Consider the following 13,685-nt stretch of genomic DNA (forward strand, 5'->3'; position numbering starts at 1 on the left):
TTAGGAACCCAACATTAAGTTCTTCATCTGTTGATTTTGCTTTACGTGTTTGAAGTTGGTTTGTGATCTTGGTTAATCTGCAGTTTTTATTCCTGAGTAAGACATCTCTCTTTGAATTTGTTCAGCTCAGGATCCTGGTTTCTGTATTACTAGAGGTGGTGATACAAATGAAGGTGATACAAACCAAGAACAATCAGTATGTACTGGATTGGGAGCATTCTGGCTGGTTTTTTTAATGTAACAGGCTCTGTCCACTTTGCAGATCAGCTGCAGGATCGTATCACTGGTGTTTCTGAATGTGGCAAAGAGGTCTGGTGAAAAGAAAATGTTCAATTCCTGTGCAGGCAATGCAGCTCTTCCTGCCAAATTAAGAGCAAAGGCTTCAGCTCTGTCCCTGCTACCAGGCCAGCTGCACGTTTACTCTTGTTTATTTTGTGATCTGGAGCAAGCATTACAAACGCCTCTTTTTGCGCTTGGTCATGTTTTGTTCCAAATGTGCTGAGTCAGGACAGTTAAGGCAGACCTGTCTGTGCTCTCAAAAGGAATCACTCTCCTGTGAAGTCTTCTCCCAGGTCACTAGCAACCAGGTGAGAGAAGACAGCCTCAAGCTGTGCCAGGGGAGGTTTAGGCTGGACATTGGGAGGAATTTCTTTGTGGAAAGGGTTGTTAAGCATTGGAACAGGCTGCCCAGGGAAGTGGTGGCATCACCATCCCTGGAAGTGTCCAAGAAATGACTGGATGTGGCACTTAGTGGCACTTAGTGCTGTGGTTTAGTTTGGAAGATGGAAATCAGTCAAAGGTTTGACTCAATCTCACTCAGATGATTCTGTGATTCTGTAATACTTCCTTTCTCATCATGGCAAGTAAACAGCAGCCTCCTCTGCCTTGACCATCCTCCAGCTCTTCAACCTAGCAACTTCCCAAATTTTCCTTATAGCAATATCCTCTGAAAGGCAGGTCCTTCTCCAGCCTTTTCCAATCCATGCAAAGTTGTAGCTAGGCCTGTCCTTCCTCAGCTGTAGCCTAGGATGGCAGCTTCTCTCCTCCAATGGACAGGATAACTTTATAACAACGCAACTCTATGTATGCACAATTCTAACACTGGATTTTGAAAGAATTTGAGAAAAAGCAAGTATTAGTATTTTGACCAGGATGAACTTCAGGTCACTAAACTTCAGGTTTAAAAGTCATTACTGCTTAAAATCAGTCCTTTCCTGGTTCCTATTAAATAAAAACAAGCAAACAACAAACCAAAACAACTCCACCCCAATCCATCATAAATACTGCTAAGACATTAATAACCAACATTACTAGGAGGTTGTCAGTGGGCTATTTTGAAATGTAAGTAGCCCTTTTACATTAAAAATTAGGAAAAGAAACTAGTCTCCTAAAATTTAGTTCACTAAAAGCAAGAGGAACAGTCTACACCAGCTGTGGAAACAAGCCATAGTCCATTACTGGTTGAATTATTTCACAAGCTAAATATCCCTCCCATAATTGTTTGAATTGGCATTGGTTAACAACCAACTGAATTTGCAACTGTACAAGTATCAAGAAAATGTCCCACTTTAGTATTAACAAAATTGAAATCAGACTTGCTCTGAGCTTAGGGTAATCAAAAAATGCTCCTCATGTGTAAATTTTCTTGCTTTCCCATCACATACGTGTGATTTTGCATCCACCAGAGAATATCTTGCATGAATCATAGGATATACACACAAATATGCAGTGACACAAATGTCTTAAATCAGGATTTCTCTGTATTTGGAATACAGTAGCTGAAGTATGCCATACTGGAATAGGTATGTCTGCAATAAGAGAGAGAACTAGGAAATGCTTGACTTATACTTTTTGGCAAAAGTCACAGCTTCATAAAAATGAGCAACTTGGATACAAAAGAAAAAAGCATTAGGGAAAAATGTCATGTTACGATTACAGCTCTGTACAGTAGAGCTCCAAGTAATTCAGGTTAGGAAAAACACCTTGCTTTGCAAACTTTAGGACATAATTACTCTGTTTCACATGGAACTCAGGGTCCACATTGCTTGAAGTACAGCTTTTTTACCCTACACTGTTTATTACTGGGACACTACTAATAGAAGAAATGAAAGCCAAGAGATTATTTTTCAATTAGGTACTGTTTGAAAACCAAACTACAGAATCAAAAAACATCAGGTGCTGAAAAACATGAGTTTGGCCAGCATAACTGGAGGGGCAGCAGCATTATGCAAGAAACTCTGCTGATTTGGGATAAACACAACAGAAGTAACAATGGATTCAAGAAAGCTAAAACCTAATAAATGCTGTAACTGTCCTTGGGAAGAAAAAAGGAGCTAAATGTCCAGTTTGACTTTCACTTGCTATCTGAAACTGCATTTCAGGCGTTTGAGCTCTTTGACAATCTGACATTTCATTCTCCTTGCTCAGGTGTGACTGTTTAGGAAATGTTATAGTCTTATTTCTGGAAGGAGACTTAGCCATGAGCATCACTCTCATTTTTTGACCCATTTTTCAGTTGTCTTTGATGTTTTAATGTTCTTCCACAGAACTATACTGCGAAGATGCAAACGGAACTTTCCTGAGAAAAGATGAATGAAAACAATTATCTGAACTACCTATATTGAGCTAAGAAGGAAATTCTGACTTGCTGAGGCAAGTTTACTCTGTAATTCTCCTGACTCAGCTACCAGCAGGTAACGAACCACTTCTGCACCAAGAAATAACTCTCAGGAAAAAAACAAAACCAGAAAACAACAAACCAGCTTTTACAGCTAAAGATCCCCTCCTACACTCTTTTCTTTTGAACAACTTGAGCTTAACAGCCTTTGAAAAAATTATTGTGGCAAAGCCTTTCATGAAAAAAACCAAAAAAACCCTTAATTTCAAAATTAGTTCAGTGACCAGCTTCTAAACATGACCAGCATCTACAACATGATGAGGGAAAAGCAGAGGTGCTTAATGCCACACAGTCTTAAACAGTAAAGACCAGCAGCCCTCAGGGTACCCAGCTTACTGAGCTGGAAGAAGGGAACTATGTTCTTCCTTCTTTTCCAAGGAGTTTTCCTCTGGCAACATACAGTGTTTCACTGGACACTAAGACTGATGAGAAAAAAGACTGAATGTTTATCACAGGTACTGTAAAATAGTATAGGTAGTGATAGTGCTGGTACCTCACACAGGTATTTTAAGAATCTATTGAGAATCAACACTTCACTCTCTGTCACTTCCCTACATGCCCCAGGTTGGATTTGACATCTGAGGTGCAGAAAACTTGCAATGGAGTGTGCAGGAAGTGGAGTTGATGATTAAACTGTTTTTACATGCATTTGAGCATGTACTGCAGTCAATAGAAATAAACTGTAGTTTATTTCTCACAGGCAGTTGCCATCTGCTCGTGTTCATAATGTGCTACAGTGCTGCCTGTTGCTGCTGAAAATAGTCTTTTAGAATTGCTTCCATGGATGATTCCATTATGGGAGTTGGTACCTAACTTTGGTATAGGCAAGGTAAGATATATCTAAGGGAAAAGAGGGGAAAAATTATTAATATCATTGTGAATGTGCCTGGTACCTGGGCTTTCAGATGAATACTAAACTTGGTCATACTCACACAAGACTTCGCTGGAGTCATGCCCTTCTGATCTTCCTGGGATAGAAACCTCATTAAACTGTATGACATAGTAAGAAAATCTTTGAAAGCAATTCTTCTGTTCCTTCTAATGCCACCCATATCAGAGCAGAGACATCTCTTCTGCCTCTTTTCTTCCCTTGTTTATTTACTTTCTTTTCCTCAGCCTCTGGCATCTCTCCTTTGTCCTCTGAAGATTCATTCAGCACCAGTGTTAACCTGGACCTGCAGTCTTTCAGCTTAAATCTGCACTTCTGGCACAGTAACATAAAATATTTGTACTGGTTCACTCTAGGGAAAAAAAGCACGTCCATCCTCTATCTTCCTTTTTGCCCCAAGCTGATTTTGCTCATGTTTTCCAAGTGCTTCTTTCCAACAAACTCACCAACTGCCCTGTGTCACACACTTACCTCCTCCTATGCAGTAATTATATTCTTCTTACTAAGTCCTAACTAAATGCCTTTCAGGAAATTTGGCACCCAAATAGAAATGGTGTTGATGTGTGGCAAGATCTGACAGTTGAGTCAAGGTCTTGGCACACTTCTGGCTCTCTGCTATCAGCAGACTGTAAAATCATGAAGGATGGGACAAAGTAATAATGAAAAAATCCACCTAATTTGGTTACACGGAATACTTTGATGGATTATTTTTTTGCACTTGGCTAAGGCATAACGGAAACACAGTGACAGTTCTGTTCCTCCGAAGTTCAGAATCTCAGCTTTAGACATATATCCTAGAAATAAAGTAATTGGAAACAACTGGCCTCAGACCTGCAGAACAGTGTATCTTTTTCGACTTGCTAAACAGGAATTTTAGGGGTTTTTGGTGGTTTGTCTTTGCAGACAGACTAACTCGACTTGTCCCTGAAAGCATTTTTGGCCTCTGATCATATATTGAATTGATATAATTTCTTGAATTAATAGCAAACAAATCAAACTCTCCTATTAGAAAGACAGTGCAATTCAGGGGAAAACAAAAATCAGAAAAATAAAACCCCCCCAAAAAAATGCACCATTAAGTCACAAGCCCGTGCTTTTGGCATGCCCCAGTCTTTTCAAAGTTTGCAAATGGCTACATGTAAAGAAAGGTTTGAGTTATTTATGCGTCCTTTCCTCACCTGAACTGCTAACTTTGTCCATTCTTTAACTGCTTTTTGATTACTTAAAAGCACAGAAGCTTGTCTATTTGGTTTTTTGTGTTTAGTTTTAGCTAATTCTGTATGGTTTGTATTGTTTTACCTTGTAGGGTCTACCTACTCCGCAAAAATCACAAGAGTAGTAAAAATCCCATTTTTGTTTTGCAGTATTTCCTTCACAGAAATATTCTTTGGGATGCTCTTTGCTTTTTTATTATTATTTTTTACTAAAAGGTAGTTGTTTAATGACTAGAACTGGTGCCCTTATGTAAAACTAGACTGTGATAAATGGTAATACTTTGAGAATAACGCATGTGCTGTGATGTCTTGAGAACCTTGCATGCTGCAAGAGTTGTGACGTTCAGTGTATGTGAGAAAATGCACACATGTGGCCAGAAAAACGGGTCAGTTCTTGTTTCCCTGACACCTTTATATGACTGCAGTTGTCTGGAGGAATTGATAATTAAAAACCACCCCATGTCCATTGAGCTGCATGAAGTATTAAACACCAGTTGAAGAGCTTTCCTCTCATAATACATTTTTCTCACTTTCTCCCAAATCAGGGAAAATAAATTTAGCAGTATTTACTTAGAAGTTACCTACAGATTGGATATATGATCAGTTAAACATTTTTAATGTATTTTATATAGCCATAGGACTTACTTGTGTACTCAATTTCATTGGCTGGTAACTGATTAACTGAGAAAAAAAGACTGCATGTTTCTGTTGGCTTATATAATAATGTTACAACAGTTCTACAGTGAATTTTTCGCTTGGAGTGATGGTCTTTATTTCCAATCTTTAGCTGTATCAAGTACTTTATATTTTCTCTCCAGGCCCTTTCAGTTGCTGGTCTCTGCTGAACCTGCTGTGTCAGACTTGTAGTTATTGACACAGAAAAAAGGACATTTTTTTTTCCTGGTTCTGGGTCCTGAGGGGTTTTTTCCCCAAAACAATATGTAGATGGCTGAATAAATGGTTCTAACATTATTGAGAGATGGTGGGTTTCTAGAGCCTTTGAGGCATAGGAGCCAACCCTACCTGTAACCTCTATGACAATGACACTTTTCCAGGACTGTAAATTTATTGCAAGTAAAATTAATGATAATTTCATTTTTTAAATGCCTGCAGTTTAGCAAGTAATAAATACATCCCATCTCCCACCCTCTCACAGTAGTCTCCTCTTGATGAACCATTTTATGCTGTGAGATGTCAGTGCTACTGGCCTGGATTCCTGACTTTCCTCTCTGGTTGAAATTACTGGCTAGGAGAGGTTAGTTGCTGAGATAATGGGATAGAAAATATGAACCCATTGGACTTGGACCATTTCTTTAAGCAAAGGTGTTCTGAAGATAGGAGGCAGGGAAGGTTAGAAATCCAAAAAGCCTCCATTTAAGTGGCAGTAGACGAGAAGGTGTTTGAGCTGCAGAGGTCAGGCAGAGATGCCACTGTCAGCTGTCTCTCTATGATTTTCCAAGGATCCTCAACCAACAACCTGGTGAGGTGTTGAGAGCACACAATATTGTCCTGCAATTGAACCGGCACGCCACCAACAGTAACAGCAAGGAAAATTCATTTCTAGCTGTCAAAAAAAAATTTTTTTCTAGTCTGAACTATTAGTTCATCTTGTGACCATCTGCAGACAGAAAATTGTTGCTGCCTCCTTCTTTTGGTGGTGTGGCTATAGAGAGAGATTTAGCTTTCAAAAATGTCAGTGTTTAGTTTAATTTGGAGTGCTTTGAAATGTGGTTTATTCATTAACCTGGAGATTGGTGACTCTTCACTGTTCTAGAGAGTGGAAAAGAGACTGGTTGAAACATCAGACCCAGCCACCTCAACATCTTCAAAGGTTACACCAGTGAAATCCTCAAACCAGACAGTATTGCTGGGTACCAGAAATTTCTGGCACTATTGAACATTGATAGCTTAATGCTCTCAATTCCAGATCATATTCACCTATTAATTATAGATAGGAGTTTATAGTGGATTGTAACCCCCAAAACTCCCTTGGTTTGGCTAAAAACGAATTCCTCAACGATGATTCTAATTATTGACAGGTATTGGAACAGTGTTCCTCCAGTCTGAGGAACATCTCTCTCTGCTGAACAGACAAAGGGACCTTTTCAGTGAGTATATCTGCAGATTGGGAATATAAAAGACACACAAATGCTGAAGTTACAGTCTTCCTCTTGAGCCTCTGTAACATTTCTACTGGCAATATTCTGATCAGTCAGAGTCATCCTTAGTTACACACAGTGCAGTCAGTGAGCACGCAGATTTGGACAATAAACATTAAAAATGGGTGTCAAGTACCAGTAGAGGCCAGTATACACCACTTGAAATCCATCAATAGGTCTGGTAGGTCATGGGCTAGAAGGGAGGGAAAGACTGACCCTTCTAGTGTATTCTACACTCACAAAATAGCAGCTGTCCTTTCACAGGTTGTCAGGTATTATGTCAGCAGCTGGAAGAAGTTTTGGTGTAAGCACACACAGAGAGAAAAAAAAAGAACCCAGACCAAATTTGGGAGGAAAAACCCTGGGGAGAGGGTGACTGTTTGAATTAATGTAACTTATTTTACGTGTGTGGATAAGTGTAGCCTCAGTCTTTGGAGAGTCAAGCTGAAAGGCAGAGTAGCAGTGCCAGCTCTGAAGAGCCAAGGCAACAAGAAAAAGAGAAAGAAAAAGGAGCAGCAGTAGCAGCACAGGAAGTAACACATTAAAAATGGAAGAGAACTGGAAAAGAGCCAAAACCACAAACATGGGGAAAAAACAAAAGAAGAGCAAAGAGAAAGATGATCAACAGGTGAAATCTTGTCACTTTACAGAATGACAGAGGATAAAAAATTTACTTAATTTCACATTCCTAAGTCCTTCCGTCCCTGGGTATGCGTGCTAGTTTTGGACATGCAGATCCATAGGACACACAAACCCATCAAGACATGGGTGTGTTCTGACTGGACTCAACACCAAGGACACACAGCCAGTGCATGGAGACACCCAAGGAACACACAACCCTTTGGCATCAGTCCAGCATCTACTGATTAAGGCAGGGACACAGTGGTGGAACTGGTTGAGTGAGGGGTCTCAGGAATGCTGCCTCAGCAGGCACAGGGTGCTGGGATGAGCTTGCCAGGGTATGGACCCCAAATGGGTGTGTACATGGGAGGATGGCAGTAGGTTGGAATGTAGCATGGGATTCCAGGCATGGGCTGCTGGAGTCCTTGGGGTTGGGGTTACCCTGACGCTGGGTTGGAATCCTTAGAACTTCCTTAGGGAAGTTCTTATGTCACCTTGTGTCTCCGTGGTTGCCTTCAGTCTCTCCCAGTCACTCCAGGACCATTCCATAGTGGATTTTTAACACCATGGTCTGTCTCTTCTTGTGGACAGGGAGGACAGGAATTGTCCCTGTCCAGGGACAGCTGGGGCTGGAGCACCTTGGTCTAATTCCCAGCTTCTAGTGCTGGTTTCATTCTTTGCTGTGTCCTCTTATGTGCTGCCTGAACACGACAAGATGGGACTGGAGCCATGAGGAGGCTGCAGGGACACCCCCGACTCAGACCACCCTTGTTACTCCAGGTTTGCCCACTGGAGCAGGCACTGAGTCCCAGGAGACACAGACTGCTGGTGTGGGAAAGCTGGGTTGAGTGCAGATCCTTATGGAAGATCCTGTGGGAATGAGAAATCCAGAAGTTGAAGAAAATTTGCAGGCAAGCTTCTGGGAGACATAAAGATGGGGCTTGGCAGGAAGTCCTGTGTGCACTGCTGTAGGAATAGAGTGTGCAACAAGAGGCACTGAGGAATGTGGGACAGTTAAATTGCTTCTGCTTTCTGCAAAGAGTTGGAGCATGCAAGAAAGAATGGACCCAAACCCAAGGCATTGCAACCATTGCAATGGTGGTGCTCCTCCATGAGTGTCCTCCTCCATCTTAAAATGGCTCTGCCAGAACGGGATCTTCTTCCACAGAAGAGTTCCATGGCCTGGCAGGAAAAGTGGGATGTGGAAGGGGCCTCCAAAACCCAGGCAATACTTGTTTCATCAATTACGTCCTGCAGTGCCTGATGTATAGCATGTTCTTGGCAACACCTGCTGTCATACGAGCACAGACAGTCCTATGAGTCCTTCCTGCTCCACCTTTTACATCTCTTGGGCAGCTTGGAAGGATGGAAAACCAACAGTGACTTTAGGAACAGCTCCTAATTTCCTCCTGGAAAGCCTTCAGAGCAGGCTCACTGTAGCACAGCAAACAGGTTGGTTTGCTGTCATGTGCCACATTCTGACTCCCAGGGAATTTCTTGCTTCCTGTGGCTCCTGAAGTGCATCTGAAAGTCCTACCTGGAGTTTTAGTCACCTGTCATTTAAATGTGGGATTGTTTGGTATTTGGGTTTTTTTCTTCCTTGAAAGTTTTTGTAAACCACATATTTCACCAACACAGTTCTTTATGGCACAGACAGCTCTTTAAGGAAGTTGTCCAACGGCTTCAGGGTCCTTTCTCATGTGTGACTTTTGAAAATCACTTTTCTTGCCTGAAAACAAAATGGTTGCACTTTAGTTTGTCCTAAGTTTTCTCTTAAAAAAACACAATGGCCCCCCGCCAAAGCCCTCACCCCAACACAAATACTTTTCTTATGTGCTATACTTTTAAACATTTTAAAGGTCAGTTATTAATACTCTCTTTGTGTCTTCAAGTAGGAAAGTCAATAATTCTCAACTTGTTACATTAAACACTTGCTATGAGTTGCAGTGAAATAAAAGGCATTTACACCTTCCATCAAAATTGAGTTTTCATAAGTGTGAGATCTAATGATCATGAGGAAAAAATTTGTAGTAAAAAACTTATCTGAAAACGTATATTTTTCATCAGATTCTCTGCAATTTAGCAAAATTTCATGGTGACAGTCTCAGTTCAATAAATTTGCTTTTCTGCCAGTTCTAGCTGGAACAGTCCTAGCACTCCATTCCAAATTGCTACAGTTACTACCAAGAAGAGTAGGTACAACTCAAATTACTGTCACTTATCCAGAAAATGTCAAATGTCACTTATCTCTGATCTTTGCAAGACTTTCTTTGAAGTACTTCCTTATTAATTCTGGCAGATTTTTAGAATTCTTCCGCAGTGGGGAATCGTGTATTAGATCTACTTCATGGCACCTCATCCTCTCTTCCTGGAAGCAAATAAAGACTGGAGACAAATTTTTGTGCTAATTAGTGCATTTTTGCTAGCCTTCAATCCAAGAAGCCTTTTATCTTTTTTTTTTTTTCCCAAAAAAGTGCTAAAAAGTATTAGTGGTAGCCAGAGAAAAAACACAAAACCAGGGTTCAAATTTTGCACACTGTCTCCCACACACCACCCCATCCCAGAACTTTTTGGTTGCTACATACTCTTTTTTTTTTTTATGCTTAGGTGTTGCCAATGAGCTAGAAGGTTCCGAAGCCTTGCACCTGTGCAGTGTGCTTTACATCTTAGTCCAAGTCTCTGTTAATAAGTACAAGTAAGAACGTTAGATCCCAACACACTTAATTTGCTCCAGCACCAGGCTCGATCAAAGCTTTTGTTACCAAAAAGAAATTCTTGTGTGCACACCATTTTTTTCGTCTTCAAGATGCTATAGCCATACTTTTAAAACTCATTCTTTTTTAAACATTTTGGTGTCTGGCAGCATCCCATTTCCATCTCTGGTCAAAATGAAACCAAAAATGACCAGAGAATTAACTGCCTGTTGTGATCATGTTACTCACACATATCCAGTACCAGGTCCACAGTAAATGCAGTCTCCAGACAGCTCTCTGGTGTCCAAGCTGGACACTGCTGATGGAGACTTGCACTGCTCTGCAATGCTGCCTTGTTACAGGGGTTTGTTATAAAGATGGACTTTGCCTCATAAGCACTAAGGCTGAGTTGAAGTTCTGACCTCTTTGTTTGGCAAGCTGAAGTGGAATTCTCACACAAAGTGCCCAGTCTTTATAAAGCAGGATCTACAATTCCAGTCTGCAGGTGGCTCTGATTACCACAAGCTTTCTGCCAGTGAAGCCATCCATTAGTGCCAGAAGTGCTCCTACAACAGAGCTAACAGAAAAATACAATTTCCATTCACTGGTTTAGTAAATTTTCTTCAGTTCTGCATAACTGTCCCCACTGATCCCTTAAAAAGGACAAGCTTTTAATGATGAGATGCTGATTTGCAAAAGACTCGTTTTAAGACATTAGATACAGATAACACAAACCTTGGGCTGATTTCAAGCTTATTGAATTGTTTTCATTTCTCATTTAAAATCATCTGACATTCGCTAGCACTGAATTACTAGCTTACAGGTTAAATGAAGGTGTAACATAATAGGTTGCAGGCTTCTTTTCACAAAGATCAAGCACCTTCTACACAAGATACAAGACATGTCCTACCTATGAACTTGGTCTTGTTCACATACAGGAGTTAAGAGAATCAGTCTCATCCAGGTAAACAATTGAAGGTCGCATCTGATAGGCCTAAAATTAAAACACAGGAACACTGACATCAGGAAAACAGCACTAAGAGAAAAATACATGAAAAACATTATGGTTACAAGAGCACTGGAACTGGTTAGTTTGGGGTTTTTTGAGGGGGTGGTGGTGCTTCAAAAATTGTTCTTGTTTGCATTATTAATATTTCCCAATACATCCCAAGATTTCCAGCCCCTCAAAACTCCTCTGGTAAAGGAAACACCGATAGTCCCATTTCAGTGGAAGGACCTGACAAAACATGCAAAAGAATTTCTTCTTGACTGCAGAAAATTAGTTACAACTCCAACAGAACATGTGGCACATTTCAATCTTACCTGCTTAAATATTAAATGAAACCATCATTCATATTCTCCTACCCATTCACTCAGGCATTTGACACCATTTCTCATAAAAAATATTATTCCCCCATCACCCTGGCTACATTCATTAGCAAGTGCACAAGCTATCAGTGTCTTTCCAATCCCTGGTGTACCATAGAATAGGAAATCTCTGCAATTAAAATAAAAAAAAAAAAAACCCACATAAGAAAAAAATCGTAATGGAAAAATGTCTGTTACAACCCCCACATGTAAAACACACAGCTCTGCTCTCCTCAGCAAAACACTTCATGGATAAGACAACAGTAAAAGCTAAAGTGTCAGAAAAGTCAAAAGGGTTCTTACACAATTCAACAAGGCAGAAAATTAAATGAATAAAGAGGATAATGTGTATGTACAAAACATTGAGAAAAGACAGTAACCTCCCAGAAGGACACATCCAAAAGCTCTGACAAACCAATAGGGGTGGTTACAACACAGTGGAGCCAAATAAACTTCCAGTGCAGAAGCTGAGACCAGGATAACTTAGAAATCACTAGTTATGCATATTCATTCTCGTTTTCACAGAAGGCGAGACTTGAGAGTAAAGCATTTAATTGCCCCTTAAATAGCTTTAGGTTTCTGGGTCTCCCTTTGCAGGTGATACAGAAGAAGTAATGTAAAGCTGGGAAGGTATTCTGCATTTCTGCATTTCCATCAGCTAGAAAAGCCAAGATGCTCTGCTTCAAAATGAATTTCATTTAATAAAGAAGCAAAAGACAAAGATTTTATTTTCATTGTTTGTAATACTTTTTAAAGTTACTGAAAACAAAACATTTAAAGTCCCATTTCCGTATACGATGACTGAATTTTGCTGACCAAGAATATATAATGTTAATAATTAAATCTCTAATAATTTCATTTTGTAACAGAGAACTCAGCTGTGTAAGTGAACAGATTCCTATTTTAGCCCAAGCACAACAAAACACTGGAAGATTCTGGTTGCAGGCTCTGTCAATTGCAAAACTGATGCTTGAGCGTTTGAAAAAAACCAGAGTTTCTGGGAGAGACAAGAGGACTTCCATGAAGCAAACTACAGCTGACTACCAGTAGGCAATTCATTGTTTGTGGAACTCCAAAGGAAAAAATCTCCAACTCCAACTTTTAAAGGCAAGATACCTTTAAAGGATAATCTGGCCATCTGGCCTCACAGTAAATATCTGAACCTACATATATGCTGTTTTCTATAAATTTTTTATCTATTTTAAATTTTTTAATTTTCTTAAAACTACTTTTTACTACTGATAACCACCCCCCCCCCCCCCCCCCATTCAACAGTGCTGAAAATTTTGGAGCACTTTTATATGTTAAAGAAAGCTGCAGCCTCAATAAAGTTCCATTAGAAATTCGATGTCAATGCAAAGGAAAGGTTTACAGCAATTTTCAAATTACTTGAGAGAAACCTGTAAGCCGAGGGAGTTGCAGAGAGCCCATTACTGGAAGCTTTCATAAATAGTGCAAATGTCTCACTGACATGATGAAGTAAAAATCCTTATTGAAACAAATATTTGCATTGGCTCGACACCAGACATTTAGTTCAATTTTCATGTGATCCCTGTGAAGATGTGAAGTGAAAATGCAAGCCCTGAAACAGCTGTTCATTCAAAAAATCATAAGGCAATTCAGGAAGCACAGTATAGGATACAATACAGATATTGTGTTGCAGCATATCACTGCTATTTCTTCTTTTCTGAAGAAGGTATTTCCTCCACCCTTAAAGCACAGCTCTGGCATAACTGACAGTAAAATTATAATTAGAAAGCAAAAATAAATGTCACCTTAGCCTACACTGTGCTTTGGAAGACTTTTTTTCAGCTAAATTAAAATTACAAATAAATAATCACTCTATGTGAAATAGTAAAATAAGTTAGTGTCTACTTTTCCCAGCAGAACACCCCATGATCTCCCATCCTTTTCCTTCTGTGCATCTTCTCTGTACAGCCAGTTTTTTGCAAGATTGCTTCTGCAGTACTAAGATACAAAGTAGACATGTAAGAGCAAAGAGAGATAAATACAAAAAACTCCATTGAAACTGGCACACATGATCAGTATGGCATTTTGATACAG

Source organism: Catharus ustulatus, chromosome 1, assembly GCF_009819885.2.
Source record: "Catharus ustulatus isolate bCatUst1 chromosome 1, bCatUst1.pri.v2, whole genome shotgun sequence".
NCBI classification, from domain to species: domain Eukaryota; kingdom Metazoa; phylum Chordata; class Aves; order Passeriformes; family Turdidae; genus Catharus; species Catharus ustulatus.